At 50.3% G+C, this 19954-nt stretch overlaps 1 protein-coding gene across 1 annotated transcript in view; it reads right to left on the bottom strand.

Annotated features, from left to right (window-relative positions):
• The window catches only part of LOC119954527 (probable beta-tubulin polyglutamylase), a 115948-nt gene extending 99992 nt beyond the window's left edge, over positions 1-15956 (bottom strand). Inside the window, exon 1 of the mRNA XM_038779826.1 lies at positions 15894-15956. The gene's annotated coding sequence lies outside the window, so the exon portion shown is untranslated. The remainder of the gene's footprint in view (positions 1-15893) is intronic.
• Positions 15957-19954: the final 3998 nt, after the last annotated feature.

Genomic DNA, 19954 nt, shown 5'->3' on the forward strand with positions numbered 1-19954 from the left:
CTGTCTTCCATAGACGTGATTGCATAAAATAAATATTTATTCGGTGAAGTGCTGAAATATATCAGAGCTTCTGAAACTCACATGCCTTCAGAGAACAGTTACTGTTGTTACAGGGGTGAAGTGAGGGTGAATTGAGTTTAATCAAAAAGGAGCCCAGAATTTGCTGGAGTGGGGTAATTCATCCATAGTCCAATAATTAGATTTTTCTCCTTACTCTTCAGCTTGAAATGGTGATCCACATCCCATAGATTCTGATTAGGGTACAGTACCAGCTCCACTAGGACATATCAAAAAATACCTCTCACCTCCAACCATCTCGCCCACAAGTTGCCGCCTATCCTAACCCATCGACATTCACTAGACACCAATGGGAAAATGAACAAATTCTTCTGTACACAATTGGATGATTCTTGACTGTCAGCCAGCCAGTTGATTTTCCATATTTTTGATACTTTTACAACTAATGAGAAAAAAATGTGTTAAAAAAAAAACATGTTTTATTTCCCCTGTGATTTCGCTGCCTGCCTTTACTCCAAGCAATGGCCGAGAGGTTAATTATTAATTCCTGGAGAATCCAGGACAGTCCTTGAGGGGGGCAACTCATCGTAACCTTGACGTGCATATTAAATGTGGTTTACCCTCTGAATAGGACACGTCAATTTCCCTGCAGCAGACAGAATGCCAGCATCCACACAGTGGTAAGTCTTTTTCTTAACCAGCACACCCGCCCACCCATCAAATTGCTGATCTCAACCTAATAAAATGGATATTCCAGAGAAGGACAAGGTCAGCTGGTTTGTGCTGTCCTCGACCACCATAATGCTTTGCAGCAAGGTGCAGGTCAAACCTACCACTGTTTGAAGAGGCACAATTGGGAAACGGGATACGGTACGCTTTGCATTCAAACGGTGCGCAATGCAAAATACTCTCCACATTAATGAAATGCTTTTGCCTGATTTGAAACAGCAAACATGTCATTCTCTCTCTTTCCAGAAACTGATGTATAAATCATCAAATCCACAGCAGGCTCTTTTCAATGCCATTAATCCTAATGTTTTCTCCGAGGCATCAAACAAAGAAATCAATTGATGTGTAGCATATGTAGATTTACTCGGCTCTGCGTCTCTGAGATAAGTGAATTCTTTTACCTCCCACAAGCACCAATACTGAAACTGTTTCCTGTTATGCATCAGTCAGCAAACTGAGAGTTGGTGTGACAATAGAACTGCTCCCTCAGTCTAAAGATATTAAAGATGAAACATCAATTTGTATTATTATAGCACCTTTAACACGTTAATATGCTCCCAAAGCACTTGACAGAAGCATTGTCAAATACAATTTGACACCAAGCTACATAAAGAGATATTAGCACCAGTGACCCAGAAGCTTGGCCAAAGAGATAGGCTTTAGGCGTGTCTTGATGGAGTACAGATAGATGCAGAAAGGCGGAGAGGTTTAAGGAGGGGATTCCGAAGCGGAGGGCTGCTGAAGACATGTGGGCGGAATTCTCCGCCAGGTCCGACGCCGTCGTGAAACCCAGAGAGGTTCACGACGGCGTCGGAGGCCGCTCCTGGCCCCCTATTCTCCCCCCCCCCCCCCCCCCCCCCCAGGGGCTAGGAGGGCCATGCCGTAAATCTCGGCCGCGGGGCCTTGTCGCTGACGTCAAGGCCCGGCGCGGCGAGAATGACGCGGCCGGCGCGCCTAATGACGTCAGCCGCGCATGCGCGGGTTGGCCAGCGCCAACCTGCGCATGCGCAGCTGGCGTCATGACGGATGGCGGCTCAGACCCGCGCATTCACGGTTGCCATCTTCCCCTCCGCTGCCCTGCAAGACATGGCGGCTTGATCTTGCCGGGCGGTGGAGGGGAAAGAGTGCGTCCCATTGAGACGCCGGCCCGATGATCGGTGGGCACCGATCGCGGGCCAGTCCCCTCCCGAACACGGTCGGGATGCTCACTCCCCTCTCCACCCCCCACAAGCCCCAAACGAGCATCTGGCGGGCTGTTCACGCCGGCAGCGACCAGGTGCTGTTGCCGCCGGCGTGAACAGCCGGCCACTCAGCCCATCCGGGCTGGAGAATCACGGGTCGGCGTGAAAAACGGCGGCCCGCGATTCTCCGAGTGGCGTGTCGCAAAACGCGACACGCCATTTTGGGGGGGTGGGTGGGAGAATCGCGGGGGGTGCCAGAGCTGCCCTCCCGCGATTCTCCGACCCGGCGTGGGAGCGGAGAATCGCGCCCACAGTCATCACCAGTGGAGTGATGAAAAGCGGGGGTTTGCAAGATGCCAAAATTGGAGGAGACAGAGATTTCAGACGGGTTCAGGATCGGATGGAGGAAGTGAAAGCTGTATAAGGCTGATTGATTATAAGCTTAGGAAGTGAAAAATAAGCAAACTTCAGAGGAACAATTATTATATTGAGTATTGGGCTGCATAGATGTTGGACTTTTAAGTATAGTCCTTGAGTGATGATCATGTTGCTGCACATGGGAATCAGACAGACACCAGGAAAGTGTGCATTTTTCCTCACTAATTGCACCCTCATTTTTCCAAGCTGCTGATTTGTTGGGGGTGAAATCTGTTATCTGTGTCACAAGCAGTGTGTTCCAAAGAAGCTACAGTCTCCTTTGAAGTTCGAGGAGCTGCAGCTTTGGTAGCCAGGGAGCACCGTCCACGTTGTAAATTCTAGGCTGCAGAAACTGTCGACACAGGGCAGCTTTATTAAAGATGCAAAGCAGACAAACACACCAGAAGCGGCTGAACGATTCACATTCATTGGCCAGTATAGAATTCATTTTAGTGTCTTTCTCCGTCTCCCTTTGAACCTTTGATTCAAGTGAGGTTGATTCAGGGGCAATGATACTCTATGTTTTCGTATGTGTATGGGATGCCTAAGCGTTTGCATGTGTGCATGAGCATGTCAATTGTGCATGTGGGTAGATGTACATATATAAGTAAATTGATCAGCTGCATGTCATATACAAAACCCACTCCTATAACCTAGTTTCCATTGAAATCTCCAGAGTGAGATCAATGAGAAATACTGAAACTATGAGCAAGGTCCAGAACTAGGGGTAATAGTTTGAGGATAAGGGGTAAACCTTTTAGGACTGAGATGAAGAGAAATTTCTTCACCTAGAGAGTGAATCTGTGGAATTCACTCCCACAAAAAGTTGTGTATACGTTGTGTAATTTCAAAAAAGAATCAGATATAGCTCTTCGGGCTAAAGGGATCGAGGGATTATGGGGGAAGGTGGGATCAGGGTATTGAACTTGATGATCAGCCATGATCATATGAATGATGGAGCAGGCTCGAAAGAGCTGATTGGCCTCCTCCTGCTTCTATTTTCTATATGTTTCTATGTATCCATGGAACCTTTGTTCCACAAAGCCCCTACAGTGCAGAAGGAGGCCATTTGGCCCGTCAAGTCTGCACCAACCAACCAAAAGAGTACCTACCTAGGTCCACTTCTCCCATAATCCCAGTTAACCTGCACATTTTTAGACACTAAGGGGCAGTTTAGCATGGCCAATCCACCTAACCTGCACATCTTTGCACTGTGGGAGGAAACCCACACAGACACGGGAGAATGTGCCAACTCCACACAGTCACCCAAGGCTGGAATTGAACCCGGGTCCCTGTTGCTGTGAGGCATGCAGTGCTAACCACTGTGTCACCATGTTGCCACCAATAGTGGTGATGTGGTAATGCAACTGAACAAGTAATCCAGAGGCTGAGGCCATTGCACTGGGGACACAGGTTAAAATCCCACCATTGCATCTGGAATTGAAAGCTGTGATCATTGGTTGCAAAAAACCGATCTCGTTCATTTATGCCCTTTGGGGAAGAAAATCTGCCATCCTTACCTGGTCTGGACAGCAGGCTCACAGATGACTCCTGATCCATAGCAAATGTGGTTGGCTCTTAACTGCCCTCTGAAACGCTCTAGCAAGCCGCTTAGTTTAAGGGCAATTAGTGTTGGGTAACAAATACTGGCCTTGCCAGCAGCACCCAATTCCATGAAGGAATAAATCAATCGCATCAGACCTGATTTTATTCCTACCCACCCAGTGAGAATGGTGGGTGTGGCGAGCGGTTAAATGGGCAGCCAGGCAGAATGCCCGACGACCCTGCAATAGTTTCTCCTCAGTCTCTGAAATGAAACTATGAACTGTTACTCAGGGAGACTGCTACACTCAGTCATGGCTGATAAATAATGGGCCTCCTATGGATTTGCACAAGGTTTTGGAGATGAGGCACTGCTGTCATTGAGTATAGACATCTGTAGCGATGAGTGGCGAATGTTATCGCACAACATTTACTTCTACCCACGGACTTACCACTCCGCGGCGATGCAGGTTTACACATCCTGGGCGGGTTTTCCGACCACCCCGCCGGATCGGAGAATCGCCGGGGGGCGGCGTGAATCCCACCCTTGCTGGCTGCCGAATTCTCCAGCGCCGGGGATTTGGCAGGGGCGGGAATCGCGGCAGTCAGGGGCCGTTGGCAGCGCCCCCCCCCCCCCCCCGGCGATTCTCCGGCCTGCGATGGGCCGAGTTGCCGTCCGTTTTCGGCCGGTCCCGCCGGCGTATGTTACGACCGGTATTTGCCGGCGGAACCTGGCTCCGCGGGCAGCCTCTGGTGTCCTCGGGGGGGTCGTGGGGGATCTGGCCCCGAGGGGTGCCCTCGTGGTGGCCTGGCCCATGATCGGAGCTCACTGATCCGCGGGCGGGCCTGTGCTGTGGGGGCACACTATTCCTCCGCGCCAGCCTCTGTAACAGTCCGCGATGGCCGGCACGGAGGTGAACCACCTCCTGCGCATGCGCTGGGTTGACGCCAGCACACACTGGCGCTCCCGCGCATCCGGCAACATGTGCCAGCCGGCGGAGGCCCTTCGCCACCGGTTGGCATGGCGCCAAGCCCCTTCCGTGCCAGCCGCTCGGTGCAAACCACTCCGGCACCGGCCGAGCCCTGAAGGTGCGGAGGATCATGCCACTCCTTCGCGCTGGAGTTGCCCACCCCGCCGGTTCGCGGAGAATCCCGCCCCATGTATTCCTGCCATTCGACCATTCATATAATCATACAGCACAGAAGAGGCCCTTTGGCCCATTAAACCTGCACCAACAAAAAAACTACCCTAATCTACACTAATCCTATTTCCCAGCACTTGGCCCATAGCCTTGAATGTTCTGACATTTCAAGTGCTCCTCCAAGTACTTTTTAAAGATTGTGAGGTTTCCTGTCTCAGCTCCCCTCCCAGGCCGTGCGTTCCAGATTCCCACCACTCAGTGAATTGGTTTTTCCTCAAATGCCCTCTAAACCTCCTGTCTTTCACCTTAAAACTCCATTTGTCCACACTGCCGCTTGATTCCCTCAGTGCCCAAAATTATTAACTGAACATCCATATTCCTTTGGGTAGAGAATTCCAAACACTCACAAGCCTCTGAGTGAAAAAATGTTTCCTCTTCCAAATCCTTAAAGACTAAACCCTTAGCCTAATAAAAGCAAATTACTGCGGATGCTGGAATCTGAAACCAAAGAGAAAATGCTGGAAAATCTCAGCAGGTCCGGCAGCATCTGTAGGGAGAGAAAAGAGCGAACGTTTCGAGTCCAGATGACCCTTTGTCAAACCCTTATCCTAATACTGACTCCTGATTCTCGGCTCTTCAGTCAGGGGTTTAAAGGCCTTCAGCATCTACCCCTTAAAGCCCTCTAAGAATTTTGTGTTTCAATGAGTGAAGATATTTGTTGCCACTCTCCATCCTCCCATTTCCCCATTCGCCTTTTTGGCCGTGTCAGCCTGTTTTCTATCCACCCGAACCACCTCGTTGCACCTTCCCCCCCCCGCATTATCACCTTGTCCCATGTCCTTCCCTCCCATGGCCCCTCCCCTCCCTTCCCTCCATGGCCCCTTCTCTCCCTCCCATGGCCCCTCCCTTCGCTCCCATGGCCCCTTCCCTCCCTCCCATGGCCCCTCCCTTCCCTCCCATGGCCCCTTCCCTCCCTCCCATGGCCCCTCCCCTCCCTCCCATGGCCCCTCCCTTCCCTCCCATGGCCCCTCCCTTCCCTCCCATGGCCCCTCCCTTCCCTCCCATGGCCCCTCCCTTCCCTCCCATGGCCCCTCCCCTCCCTCCCATGGCCCCTCCCTGCCCTCCCATGGCCCCTCCCTTCCCATGGCCCCTCCCTTCCCATGGCCCCTCCCTTCCCTCCCATGGCCCCTCCCTTCCCTCCCATGGCCCTTCAAACCCATGTTTTAATTCATGGAAGGTAATGAACAGCAGCCTAGATCCAATTTCAATCAGTACCATGTATTCTTCTGGAATCCACTCTTAAATCCTTTCCATCACCTCCCTCCACCTACCGACCTACGAATCACACCTTTAACCAATCCTGTCCCCACTCCTCCCCCATGGTGCAAGTATCCTTGCAAGTCCCCGTGTTGCTTCTTCTGTTATCTACTCAAGCCTGAGGCAAATTAAAGGAATGACCAATTACAAAGGACAGTTCCAGTGAAACAAAAATGTTTCTGGGACTTAATTGTTGATGGCAGAGGCAGCATTTATTGCCCATTCCTAACTGCCCTTGAAAAGGTGATGTTCAGCCTCACTGCAATGCTGTTCTCCACAAATGGATGTCCAGAGCCCAAGTGAAGCGTGTGAGAGGCTACATCGGGTAAGACACAATCTGATGTGTCCAACACCTGATCCTTGAACCAGAATCACCAACAAAACACCAAAGCCTCCAGTGTGAAACTGAGGGATCATGGAAACCAACTCATTGTTTGGGGAGTGTTGGGGGAGACATTTTCTTTCTCTTTTTCTCTCTTAGGGATGGTGGGGGGTGGGTGGCTGATGTGGACGGAGTTGGTGTGGTGCAGTTGCTTAAGGTGTGATGGCAGCGGACATCTTGGGAAGGTTCTCGGGGGATGCTGGGCGTGGATCTGGGGGTGCTGGTTAAAGCGGAGTTTTGGCTGGCCAGAGGGGAATGGGGTGCTGGGACCCCCGACACCCCCCCCCCCCCCCCCCCCCCCCCCGACCTGGCTGATTTCATGGAATGTTCGGGCATTAAATGGGCTGGTTAAGAGGTTGCATGTGTTCGCGCATTCCAGGAGTTTGAAGGCGGACATTGTGCTTTTCCAAAAGACACATTTGAAGGTGGTGGATCAGACGAGGCTGAGAAAGGGATGGGTGGGACAGGTGTTTCATTCGGGGCTGGATATGAAGATGAGGGGGTGGCAATGCTGGTTAATAAGAGGGCGTTCCTTTGTGGTGCCGAGCATAGTGGTGAACCCTGGGAGTAGATTTGTGATGGTGAGCAGGAGCTTGGAGCCTATGGTGCTGGTGAACATTTATACCCCAGATTGGGACAATGTTGAGTTTATGATGCAAGTCTTGGCAAAGATCGCGGACCTGGATGCGCAAAGGTTAATCATGGGGGGGGGGATTTAATACGGTGCTGGACCCTGGGCTGGACCCGTCGTGCCGCAGGTCTATGGGGGTATCAGCAATGGCGAAAGAGTTGTTGGGATTTATGGAGCGATAGGCAGTGGTGGACCTGTGGCAGTTTGACAGGCCGAAGGTGAAAGAATTTTCGTTCTATTCACATGTTCACAGCGGTATTCCCAGATTGACTTTTTTTGTCCTGGACAAGGTAGGGGTGGTTGGGATTTGGCGATCATGGTGCTAGGTTGTGGGAGGTGTTGAAGATGGTTAGAGGGGAGTTTATTTCGATTAGGGCACATAAGATGAGGGCAGAGACGCTGAGGCTGATGGAGGCCATTCTGGCAGTGGGCCGGTTTACACAGTGGCTCCAAAGGAGATGCTGCTGAAGGAGAGGCAGAAGCTCCAAATGGAGTTTGAGTTTGTGTCCACAGGGGAGGCAGTGGGACAACTGCACGGAGCCAGGGGAGCAGTGTACGAGTATGGGAGAAGGCAAGCAGGATGCTCGTGCATCAGCTGAGGAGGCAAGCAGAGGTGAGGATAGATTTGCCGTATGAGGGACCGGGAGGGTTGGGGGTGGGGGAGCTGGTAATGGAATCGGGGGAGGTAGATGGGATTTTCAGGCTTTTTATTGGGAAGTGTATAGTTCGGAGCCTCTGGCAGGGGATGAGGGCATGAGGCGGTTTTTGGATGGGGTGGGGTTCCCGAGGGTGAACAAGGCAAGGGTACAGAGGCTGAGATCCACGATTTGACGAGGGGAGGTGATGGAAAGTGTTGGGCAGTCGGAGAAGGCCCCGGGCCCGGACAGGTTCCCAGTGGAGTTTTACAAGAGGTTTGGGTCGGAGCTGGGGCCTCTGTTAGTGGAGATGTACAACAGGTTGGGGAATGCTGAGCTTTCTCCCATGCCATCGCAGACATCTATCTACTCATTTCAAAGAAAGACAAAAGACCCAGAACAGTGTGGGTCGTACCACACGATATCGTTGTTAAATGTGGTTGAACAGCTATTGGCGAAGGTGCTGACGGTGAGGATAGAGAATTGTGTACCGGGGGTGATAGGGGAGGAGCGGCGGGGTTCATGAAGTAGCGGCAGCAATGAGCCAATTTCTGGAGGCTATTGAATGTGATAATGATGCACTGAATATTTCGGGAGGTAGAGGTGGTTGTGTCTATGGATGCGGAGAAGGCAGTTGACTGTGTGGAGTGGCTGTACTTATTCAATGTGCTGGGACAGTTCGGATTTGGGCAGGGGTTTGTTGACTGGCTGAAATTGTTGTCCAGGACTCCGAAGGCAAGTGTGCAGACCAGTAGTGTCAATTCGGAGTATGTTGGGTTGCACCAGGGGATGAGGCAGGGGTACTCACTGCCCGAGCTATTAATCCATTGGCAATGACACTTAGAGCTTTGAGGGGGTGGTGGGGCATCGGGGGTGGGGGGGGGGATTGGAGCTCTGCATTTCTTTATGCCCTGATAACTCTTGTTATCTATAACTCCTCTTCTTGTGCAGACGTGGGCGGACGCCCTAGGAAGGGTGAACCCCTCCTCTTCGTGTGCGAGGCTCAGCCTCATACAGTTTAAGGTGCTGCATAGGGCTCACATGACAGGGACAAGGATGATCCGGTTCTTCGGGAGCGAGGACAGGTGTATTAGGTGCTCAGAGAGCCCAGTAAACCATACCCATATGTTCTGGGCATGCCCAGCGCTGGGGGAATTTTGGAAGGGTGTAGCAAGGACGGTATCGAGGGTGGTAGGATCCAGGGTCAAACCGGGCTGGGGGCTCGCAATATTTGGGGTTGCAGAGGAGCTGGGAGTGCAGGAGGCGAAAGAGGCCGGTGTTCTGGCCTTTGCGTCCCTGGTAGCCCGACGGAGGATTCTTCTTCAATGGAAGGATGCGAGGCCCCCAAGCGTGGAGGCCTGGGTCAACGATATGGCGGGGTTTATTAAATTGGAGAGGGTGAAATTTGCCCTGAGGGGGTCAGTGCAGGGGTTTTTCAGGAGGTGGCAGCCAATCCTGGATTTCCTGGCAGAACGGTAGAAAAAGGCCAACAACCAACCCGGGGGGGGGGGGGGGGGGGGGGGGGGCGTCCCTTTGTTTTGGCTGAAGGGACGTGTATATTTGTTCTTTGCTAATGTCGGGCGTTAATTTATTTCTTCTTTTCTATATACGGGGGGGGGGGGGGGGGGTTTGTTCTCTCTGTTCTTAGTATTTTCTGTTATTGATATTTTGTGAAAATTTGAATTAAAATTATTTCTTTTTAAAAACTTCTTATATATTGCGAACCTGGTTGAAAGTTATGACAGGATTATGGGGATCTTGGGGGGACTTCAGTCTTTTTTCGGGGTATAAGCTCATCATGGGGAAACGTGAGGTATTCCCGATCAATGTCCAGGGGCAGGGGGAGGTTTAAGGAGGTTTCCATTTCGGTTTGTCGGTATGAGCTTTCGTTATATTGGGACACACGTGGCACAGAGCTGGGCCCAGCTGAACAAGTTGAATCTGTGGAACCTTGTGGAGGGAATGAAGGAGGACTTTAGGAGGAGGGCTGTGTTGTCTTTGTCATTGGATGGAAGGGCCCAGACAGTAAAGACGACGGTGTTCCTGAAGCTTTTGTTTGTGTTTCAGAATCTCCCTCACTGGGGGATGTCCCCCAGTACCGGGATGACCTTGATGAGGTTTTGCGGGACATGTCCCGCTCTCAGATGGGAATGGCCGAGGTGCTGTGGAGCCTGTCCCCGTCATTGAGGAGCATCACCGAGGGCGTTGACATGATGGCGCACACCATGGGAGCCACCAGGGCTGGCAGAACCAGATAATGCCGGTGCAGCCAGGACTCCAAGGCGAACCACAGGGTCCTATGGGCACTGAGCGGGAGCAGGGGGGTGCTGTGCCAATACAGACCCATCTCCTGGAGTGGCATCAGTGGCCAACAGCTCCCCCCAATTCCATCCCTCTGATGAGGCCGCGTCTCCCAATCAGCACCTGGTACAGGGTGGCATGGCTGTGTTTGTGCCACCGACAGGTGAGCCGGGGCCCTTCGGCCCCAGAGTCCTCAGAGGAAGCCTGCCCGAGGCATGGAAGGCCACGGGACGACTGGCAGCCTCCACCTCTGATGTGCGTCCTGTGGACACACCGAGACGTAGTGATAGAGCTGGGAGGGCAAAGCACTTCGAGAGTCACTGAGGGCATCTGGGGAGGGGGTGGGGGAGGGGGTAGCACCATCAGGAGGGTGGGGAGTTTTCAAATACAGTGAACGCCTTTGAGGACAACTAGTATGATGCCCCTGCCACCTTTTTCTGCAATGCGGCTGACCCCCGAATCCTCGGCCAATCTCTCCCGGCATCTCCCCCTCCCCATGGCACCCTCCCACCCTCTGGCCATGGACATGTCCCCGGAGCTGTGCCACATCTCCTGGGCTTTTGGATGTTGGGTGTTGTGTGGTGTTGGCTGTGGTGTTGCCTCCCGCAGTGTTCAAGCACAGTGTCGAGACATCAAGGTGTGATTAGGGTGTTAGACAATGACTCTCACATGCTACAAGGCCCGCCCACCCATGGAAATCCACTTGGGTTGTGTGAAGTGCTGACTTAACCACAATTGCCAATTCCGTATTAGCGATAGCCTTCAGCCGCACAGCCAGAGGCCTCGGAAGTTGGTGAGAGTTATTGGTGGTTGGTGGGGCAGACAGATAGGGACAAGCGTTGCCCCTGGAACAGGTACACACGATCCAGAGGTTGGCATGGTGGTGCCGCAAGTTGTTGCCCCCCTGGTTGCACACCCCCGCCCCCCCCCCCCCCCCCCCCCAGTGCATCCCGCAACCCTCCCATGACAGTCCCACCCCTGCGGACGGTCTCCCACCCCAAGGCGAGAACCCCCCACCCCGCATCGAGCACTTGTGTGACAAGCCCAGTGCCCCCAGGCTCATTGCCTGTGAGCAGAGATGGCTCCCTGCCTCCTTGGCTCCCCACAGAAGCCCTTCCGCCAAGTTGATGTTTTTTGAAAGGAGTACTAATCGGCGCCAGTGTGAGCACTCGCTGGGGAGGCTGCTTAATGATGGGGAGGCTGTTGGATACGTTACAGTGAGATCCTGATTTGGCCTAAGGGAGCAGGCCAGTTGCATCGCAAACTGTTTGGCACCTGGTGCAGTTCTTGTTTTTAGTCTCTCCCGCTATTCACTGGCCTCGTTTCACTTGAGCGACAGGGCAATGAGGCTGGAGAACCGCACCCTGAGTCTCATACAGTTTAAGGTGGTGCTTAGGGCTCATATGACGGGTTGAGCCGTTTTTGTCCAGGGGTGGAAGATACGTGTGGGCAGTGTGCAGTGGACTGGCAAACCATCTCCACATGTTTTCGGCATGTCCGAGGTTGGAGGCGATCTGGAAAGTGTTTGCTAACGTAACATCGAAGATTCTGGGAGTGGAGGTGGCACCAAGCCTGTGGGTGGCGATATTTGGGGTGTCGGAGGACCCGGAAGTGATGGTGGGAGAGAGGCTGACTTGGTGACCTTTGCCTCGCTGATAGCCCCCAGGTGGATCTCGCTCTGCTGGAGGGACTCAGAGCCGTTGAAAGTGGGAGCACGTGTGAGTGACTTGCTAGAGTTCTTCCACCTAGAAAAAGATCAAGTCTGCAATAAGAGGGGCGGAGGAGGGGTTTTCCACAAGGTGGAGTTCATTGACCTCTTTAAGGGGCATTAACATGTTGGGGAGGGGCTTCTTTGTGTTTTGCTTGTGTTTTATGGGGAGACTGGGTGTAAAAAGAGGGGGTGGAGGGGGTGGTCTGGGAGAATAATATTAATTGTGTGTGGTTTACTGCTGCTGTTGTTGTTTGCTCGTCTCTGCTCGGTATATACTTGAAAATACCGCCAACAAAATTTTTTGTTTTTTAAATAGTGAATTGTTCTCCAGTCCTCTGGCACCTCCCCCATGGACAGAGAGGAATTAAGAATTTGGGTCAGAGCCCCTGCAATCTCCTCCCTCGCCTCCCACAGCAACCTGGGACACAATTCATCCGGACCTGGAGATTTTTCCACTTTTCAGCCTGCGAACACCTCCAATACCTTGCCACTCACTATGTCAATTTGCTCAAAAAGCTCACAATCTCTCTGAGTTCCATACCTCATTCTCTTGGGAAGATGTGAAGTATCCGTTCAACACCCTACCAATGTCCTCTGGTTCCACCCACAGATTGTCCCCTTGCTCCCTAACGGTCCCTACTCTTTTCCTGGTTATCATCTCCCCATTGGTAAAATAATGGAATATCTTGGGATTTTCCCCTATTTTTCCCCCTCTTTGCTCTCCTAATTTCTTTCTTAAACTCCATCCTGTACTTTCTGTATTCCACTAATGCCACCACTGATTTGCTCCCCTTGTTCTTGCTGAAAGCCTCTCTTTTCCTTCTCATCGTATTCTGACTCTTCCTGGTCATCCATGGTTCTCTGGACTTGGTACTGCTTCTGTCACCCCAGAGGGAACACGTTAGGCCTGTACCCTCCTCATTTCCTTTTTGAATGCCTCCCACGACTCTTCTGAAGACTTCCTCACAAGAAACTCTTTTAAAATATTCCAGTGATTTGCCGTGATACCTTTCATAATATTATAGGTGCTATCCAAGTTGTTGTTGTAAAATTAGTCCCTCATCCCTGGTAACATTCTGGTCTCTTTTTTTGCATAATGAAGAATATATATTTTACTATTTTAATTGATCTGAGCCTTGAAATGCTGACATTTTAATCCAGAATATAATTTGTAAAAATAATATTTTTGCTGTTTTTAACTTCTTGCAGAATTCTCAGAAGCCTGAACCTGGATGGTGATCACTCCTTTTCCTCTCTTATATCTGATTCCTGCTCTCCTCACCCCCCCCCCCCCCCCCTCACCCCCCCCCCCCCCTCACCCCCCCCCCCCCTCACCCCCAACCCCTACCCTCTCCCCTATCCCCACTACCCCCTACTCTTAGGGGCTGGTTTAGCACAGGGCTAAATCGCTGTCTTTGAAAGTAGAGCAAGCCAGGCCAGCAGCATGGTTCAATTCCTGTACCAGCCTCCCTGAACAGGCGCCGGAATGTGGCGACTAGGGGCTTTTCACAGTAACTTCATTTGAAGCCTAATTGTGACAATAAGCGATTTTCATTTTTTTTCTTTTTTCCCATCGCCCCTTCCCCTTTTCCTCTCCCCAACATCTTACGCCTCCCCATTCCCCACTCCCCTCCCCTTTCTTCCCACTCCCCCTCCCACCCGTCCCTCCCCTACCCTCTACTTTCTGCACTATTCTCACCACTCTTCCCTCCCCCCAACCCTTACCCCTCCCTTCCCCCCATCCCCAGTGACTACCTTCTATCCACTTCCCCCCCCCCCCCCCGCCATCCCTTCTCCCAGTCCTACCACCACTATGCCCTTACCCTTTCCCTTACTCCTTACCCCCCTGTACCCTCTACCCCCTTCCCTCTGCTCGGCCCTCTCACTTCATGGGCCTCACGGTAGCATGGTGGTTAGCATCAATGCTTCACAGCTCCAGGGTCCCAGGTTCGATTCCCGGCTGGGTCACTGTCTGTGTGGAGTCTGCACGTCCTCCCTGTGTGTGCGTGGGTTTCCTCTGGGTTCTCCGGTTTCCTCCCACAGTCCAAAGATGTGCGGGTTAGGTGGATTGGCCATGCTAAATTGCCCGTAGTGTAAGGTTAATGGGGGGGATTGTTGGGTTATACGGGTTACGTGGGTTTGAGTAGGGTGATCATTGCTCGGCACAACATCGAGGGCCGAAGGGCCTGTTCTGTGCTGTACTGTTCTAAGCTTCTAAGCTTTCTAAACTTACACCTATCCTCTCACCTCATCTCTGCCCTCCTCTAGCTTCACTCTACCCTGCCCTCTATCCACCTCTCCCCAACCTTTTCCCCTACCCTCTTCCTCCCCTATCTATCTTCTCCCCATCCCCTCCCCTTCCCTAACCACTTCCCCTTTTCCCCCTTACACCCGCACCTCTCCTCCCCAGCACTGAGATCCTCCCTATCCCTGAACACCCCATCTCCTATCTCCTTCACTCCCCCCCACCCCATACCATCTTATCCCTCCCCACTCACTCACATTCTCAAGCTTTCCATTCCAGTGTATTTATACTAACTGAGCCATAGGAAATGAAAGTAATTTTTGAGCACAGATAGGGTTGGGAATATTTCCCACTCTGGGCTGATCACTGCAAAATTCCTTCAGACGTGGCAAAAGTAACTTTACACTGCCCCCTGGTGGAGAGCAAACACTGAACAATGCACCAATTCAATTCAAGCAGATTCCTAAACATGACGAACAATTTAATAACTGTTTTCAAAAAATTCATGTACCTCCTCTTCATCTGTTGATATTTAGACTCTGCACCTTTTGAGTAAAACAAAACCTGGCATATCATAATTTACAGTCAGAGGCAAGTTACCAGTAATCTCTGTCCTCCACCGCCCAGCATCCTGCTCCGAATTATTATCCAGTGGCTCCTGCTGAATAATCTCTATTTGTATTTGTGTGTAGATGTGGGATTGTGTATGTCTGTGTGAGTGTGTGTGTAACATGTATGGGCAGGTATACGTGCATTTATGAATGTACGTGTGTTTGAGCGTCTGTGTACATGTGGGTGGGTATCTGTAACACTGTCTGTGTGAGGGTATAGGTTTGTGTGTGCAACTTGATTCATGGCTGGGCAGCTGTATTCATGTGCGTGTTAATGTGCATGTGTGTGCGTCTGTGTTTGTGTGTGTGTGTATATGTGTTTGTGCGTAGAATGTGACAAGATCAGGCCCAATATCTCTGCCCCGTCTACAACCATAAATCTTATCATTGCTGCCTGTTTACATTTCGAATGGCCATTGGTGCCAGCAGAGCCATCAGCAGAATGAGGGGAGAGGAATTGCAGTGGAAATATTTTGATGAATTGATAAAAATCACTCATCTGTTTTGCTGTTTTTATCCTCTTCCCAAAATCCAAGGATTTTATAAATATCTTGTTTTCACAAGAGAGATTATAGAGGCAGAAGAAGATGACAGACAGGAAAAGAGCAGCTGGTCCAAGGGAGCCTTTCCCAGACAGTTGTGATGCCGAGTGATTCACCAGCAGCCCTGTAATCTCCTGGGAGAGGTAAACATATAAAAGTCGAGGCCAAATTATAGGTGGGGGGTGGGGGGGGGAGAGAGGGAGTGGAGACTGAATGCTCAAAATGATAACATTTTAAATTATATTGATCGCTGTCAGCTTTCCGCTAATTCTAAATCCTTGTGCTTAGCCTTCAGCTCTCTGTGTAAAATCATATTGAGAGAAACCACACATTGGAAACAAAAGCAGCCTTTGCCTCCATCACTTGTGTGATGAGCTAATGGAGAAATCCGCTGCCCATTATAAAGCCACAATTCCACTGAAACCCAATAACAAATACATTCTGTGCTGGCTATCGATTTCACTCGGCAAGGGTGAAGCTAAAAATTACCCTCAATGTTCTTGAGTTGCCTCGATTGCATCTTTTAGCTCCCTGTCCAAACGGGATGTGAGGTCACCAGTGACAGATTATTGGTTGTGACCTCATTGTGTTCTCCATGATGTCACTGTCGACAGATTCTTGGTGTGTGATGTCACTGTGACAGACTAGCCCCGGCCTCGAGGTTTGTTCAACATCTTTGTGTGGACAGTGAGCAATTGGAGTGCAAATAAAACTGATGCTTTCACAAGGCTTCACCAGGTGAGTTTAGCGCCTATGTGAAATCAAGTCCACAGACCAGCTTGTGTTGAGTTAACCAATCTCAACCCATGAAGGCAGTAGGCATGTTACCAATGGCAGGGCTTTGGGGGAGTGAAGTAAACAACCTGGACATCTACTCTTGTTGGCACTGAATCATGTGAGTGCATTGGCCTCCGTGTAATGCCCTACACAGTCAAATTATCATAGAATTTACAGTGCAAAAGGAGGCCATTCAGCCCATCGAGTCTGCACCGGCTCTTGGAAGGAGCACCCTACCCAAGGTCAACACCTCCACCCTATCCGCATAACCCAGTAACCCCACCCAACACTAAGGGCAATTTTGGACACTAAGGGCAATTTTGGACACTTAGGGCAATTTAGTGTGACCAATCCACCTAACCTGCACATCTTTGGACTGTGGGAGGAAACCAGAGCACCCGGAGGAAACCCACGCACACACGGGGAGGATGTGCAGACTCCGCACAGACAGTGACCCAAGCCGGAATCGAACCTGGGACCCTGGAGCTGTGAAGCAATTGTGCTATCCACAATGCTACCGTGCTGCCCTTAAATAGTTTCTTCAATCTCATTCTTCACCTGATCCATATGAAGAAAGACCAAATTGAACTAGGCACCTCAGAGCAGCTGGTGACATGTAGAATGAAACACACTATATCCCATCAAGAGTTAAAGCCTTCAGGAAAGAGGGGAAGAAATTTGGAAAGAGAAAAAGAGGTTTGCAAAATATCTAGACCGCGAACCCTCAAGGCAAGGACAAGACTTTGGACATTACTCCCAGGGTTTCATTAATCGCCAAGCTCTATCTCACTAATAACTGGAGGACAGTGTATATTCAAAAAGCAGTGAGACATGAATCAGAGAATTACAGACCAGTTAGTCTAACACCAATTGTAAAGGAAATGCTCGAGAGAATTTTATGAGAGGTCATCAATATTCATCTAAAAAGCAGAAGGGACAGTCTCATGGATTTAAAAGCAGTACGTCATGCCTCATGAATCTACTGGAATTCTTTGAGGAGGTAAGCTGCAGCTTTAGATAGGGGAAGTTTGAGAAATACAATGTACTTCAGTTTTTGGAAAGTATTTGTTGAAGTTTTGTAAGTGAGGTTTCTTTTTGAAAAGAAAGTGAGTGGAATTAATAAAAAAAAATTCCCGTCAATTTTCTCCATTTGCTATTCCATCCTGACGAGCATCACAATCACGCCTGATTCTGTCCTTCATCATTGTTCACTTACCTACACTTTCTGGAAAATGTTCCCGTAAAGAATTCAGGAGAAGTTTCTTTTGCCCAGAGAAGGATTAGAATCATGGAGTGGCTGAAGGGGAGTGGCTGAGGTGACTACCACAGATTCCTTTAAGGGGAGGTGAGGAGTGTATAGGGTCAGATGAATTTGGGCAGGTGGAGCATAAAAACTGGCATGGACCTGTTGGGCCAATCACTAGTTTCAATGCTGTAATTATTTGTCTCATACCAAGATTGTAAGAAACAGGAGTATGCATTGACCAGACAGTCATAGAACATAGAACATACAGTGCAGAAGGAAGCCATTAGGTCATCGAGTCTACACCGACCTACTTAAACCCTCACTTCCACCCTATCCCCGTAACCCAGTAACCCCCTCCGACCCTTTTTGGTCACTAAGGGCAATTTGTCATGGCCAATCCACCTAACCTGCACGTGTTTGGACTGTGGGAAGAAACCGGAGCACCCGGAGGAAACCCACGCAGAGTTGGGGAAAACATGCAGACTCCGCACAGTCCTTCAAACCTGTTCAATAAAGTTTTTTGCATCAGCTCCACATTCCTGTCTGCTCCCCATTTCCCTTGATTACCTGAGAGATAAGAAATCTATCTTAGCATTAGATATACTCAATAATATATCCAGAGCAGAAACACTGGCTGATATTTCTCTCTGTAACAATGTGCTTGATCGCTACCCCATCCACCATCTCAAGCATCATTCCCTCCACCATCCGCACACAATGGCAGGAGCGAATACCATCTGCAAAGATGAATTGCAGCCAAGGCTCCTTTGCCAGCCAGCACCTCCCTAGCCCATAACCCTACTACCCAGAAGGACAAGGGCAGCAGGTGCCTGGAAACAACACCACTTGCAAGTTCCCCTCCAACTCACACGCTATCCTGACTTGGAAATATAGGGCGCGATTTAACAGCTGTGTTACACCCAGCGTGAATCCATGTGTGCCGGATAAACCGCGGGGGAGGCCGAAATCGGATTGGTGCCAGACGCTGATCAGTTCACAATCTAACCGCCCCACTTCCATTGGCAGCTTCCGGATCCTGCCTAAACGTGGCGAGACATCAATTGTCACCAAATAAGGGCAATCTCCATCTCATTAGTGAGAAGGACACCCTGTCTAATGGCCTCCTGGGAACTAACCTCAGTGGCCCTTATCCCCCAAGAGCCAACCCGTCATGCTGGGGTGGTCCTCGAAGATGCCGGGGATCTCCGAGTGTCTCAGGATGTAGCTGTCATGCACGTTCCCTGGGAAGCGTGCACACACCTGCATGAACCTGAGGCAGTGTTCGCACACAAGTTCAACATTCCGGGAGTGAAATAAAGGGCGCTCCCTGATGCCCCGGTGCAGGCAACATGACATGCATGTCATCAATTACCCCCTGGATGGCGGAGAATCCTGCAACCCGACAATCTTGATGGACTTGGTCCTGCTCAAAGTTGATAAAGTCCAATGCCCGGGCATACAGGGCATCCATGACCTCACAGATGCATTTGTGGGCTTGGGAAATGCCACACAAGTCCACGGTCAAGCCCTGGAATGAACCCATGGCATGTATGTTCAGGGCTGTGGTGATATTGATGGCCACTGGGAGCAGGTATCCTTCTCCACCACAGGGCGCCAAGTCTGCAAGCGGAGCCTGATGATCGAAAGGTGATAGAGATTTACAACACATTTTTGAACGGGAGGAAGATGATAAAAGCTTTGATGCCGTCGTTAAGACATTGTTGTACTCCGAAAAAAAACAAAACTTTTGAGCGGTACATATTTAGAACGTGCATGCAGAAGACGGACGAGACCTTTGATAGCTTTCTTACCGATCTCAAGTTGAAAGCACAAACGTGTAACTTCGCGACATTAAAATCCTCAATGCTTTGAGGTCAGATTGTCTTCGGGATGAATAATGTTAAGGTGCGTGAACATATTTTACGGGAAAATGAGCTTCAGTTAGAAGGCGCAATTAAAATTTGCCATGGAGTGAATTACCTGCGCAGCATATAAATACATTGAATGCATGAGGTTTTGCCAACGTCATTGATGTTGCGAGGCACGCGAAAGTAAAACGTGGTCTCCGCAGTGGCGGCCATTTTAAGCGCTTGCCAGAAGCAGCCATTACGTGTAAAAGATGTAGAAGCAGGCATCTACCAATGCAATGTCCAGCATATGGACAAATTGTGTATCATAAGATAACAGAGAATCGTTATTCCACAGTGTCTGCACAAAGAATTACTGCGAAAGGTTCATGGGGGTCATCTTGGAATTGAGAAATGCAGGAGATACGGTATATTGTCCAGGAATAATTAAAGATATAATGACAATGATGGGAAAGTGTATCACTTGTCAACGTTACCAATATTGACAAGCAAAGGAACCGATGGAGATGGGGGGAAATTGTGTCAGTTCTTTGGCAAAAGGTGGGGATTGACTTATTCTGCCTTGAAGGTAGAGCATTTGCTAATCGTCAACTACTATTCACATTATCCTGAAGTAGCACAGTTGTCAAGCTTGTCAGCCAATTGTGGGATTATGTATA

This window comes from Scyliorhinus canicula, chromosome 19 (genome assembly GCF_902713615.1).
Source record: "Scyliorhinus canicula chromosome 19, sScyCan1.1, whole genome shotgun sequence".
Taxonomy (NCBI): Eukaryota; Metazoa; Chordata; class Chondrichthyes; order Carcharhiniformes; family Scyliorhinidae; genus Scyliorhinus; species Scyliorhinus canicula.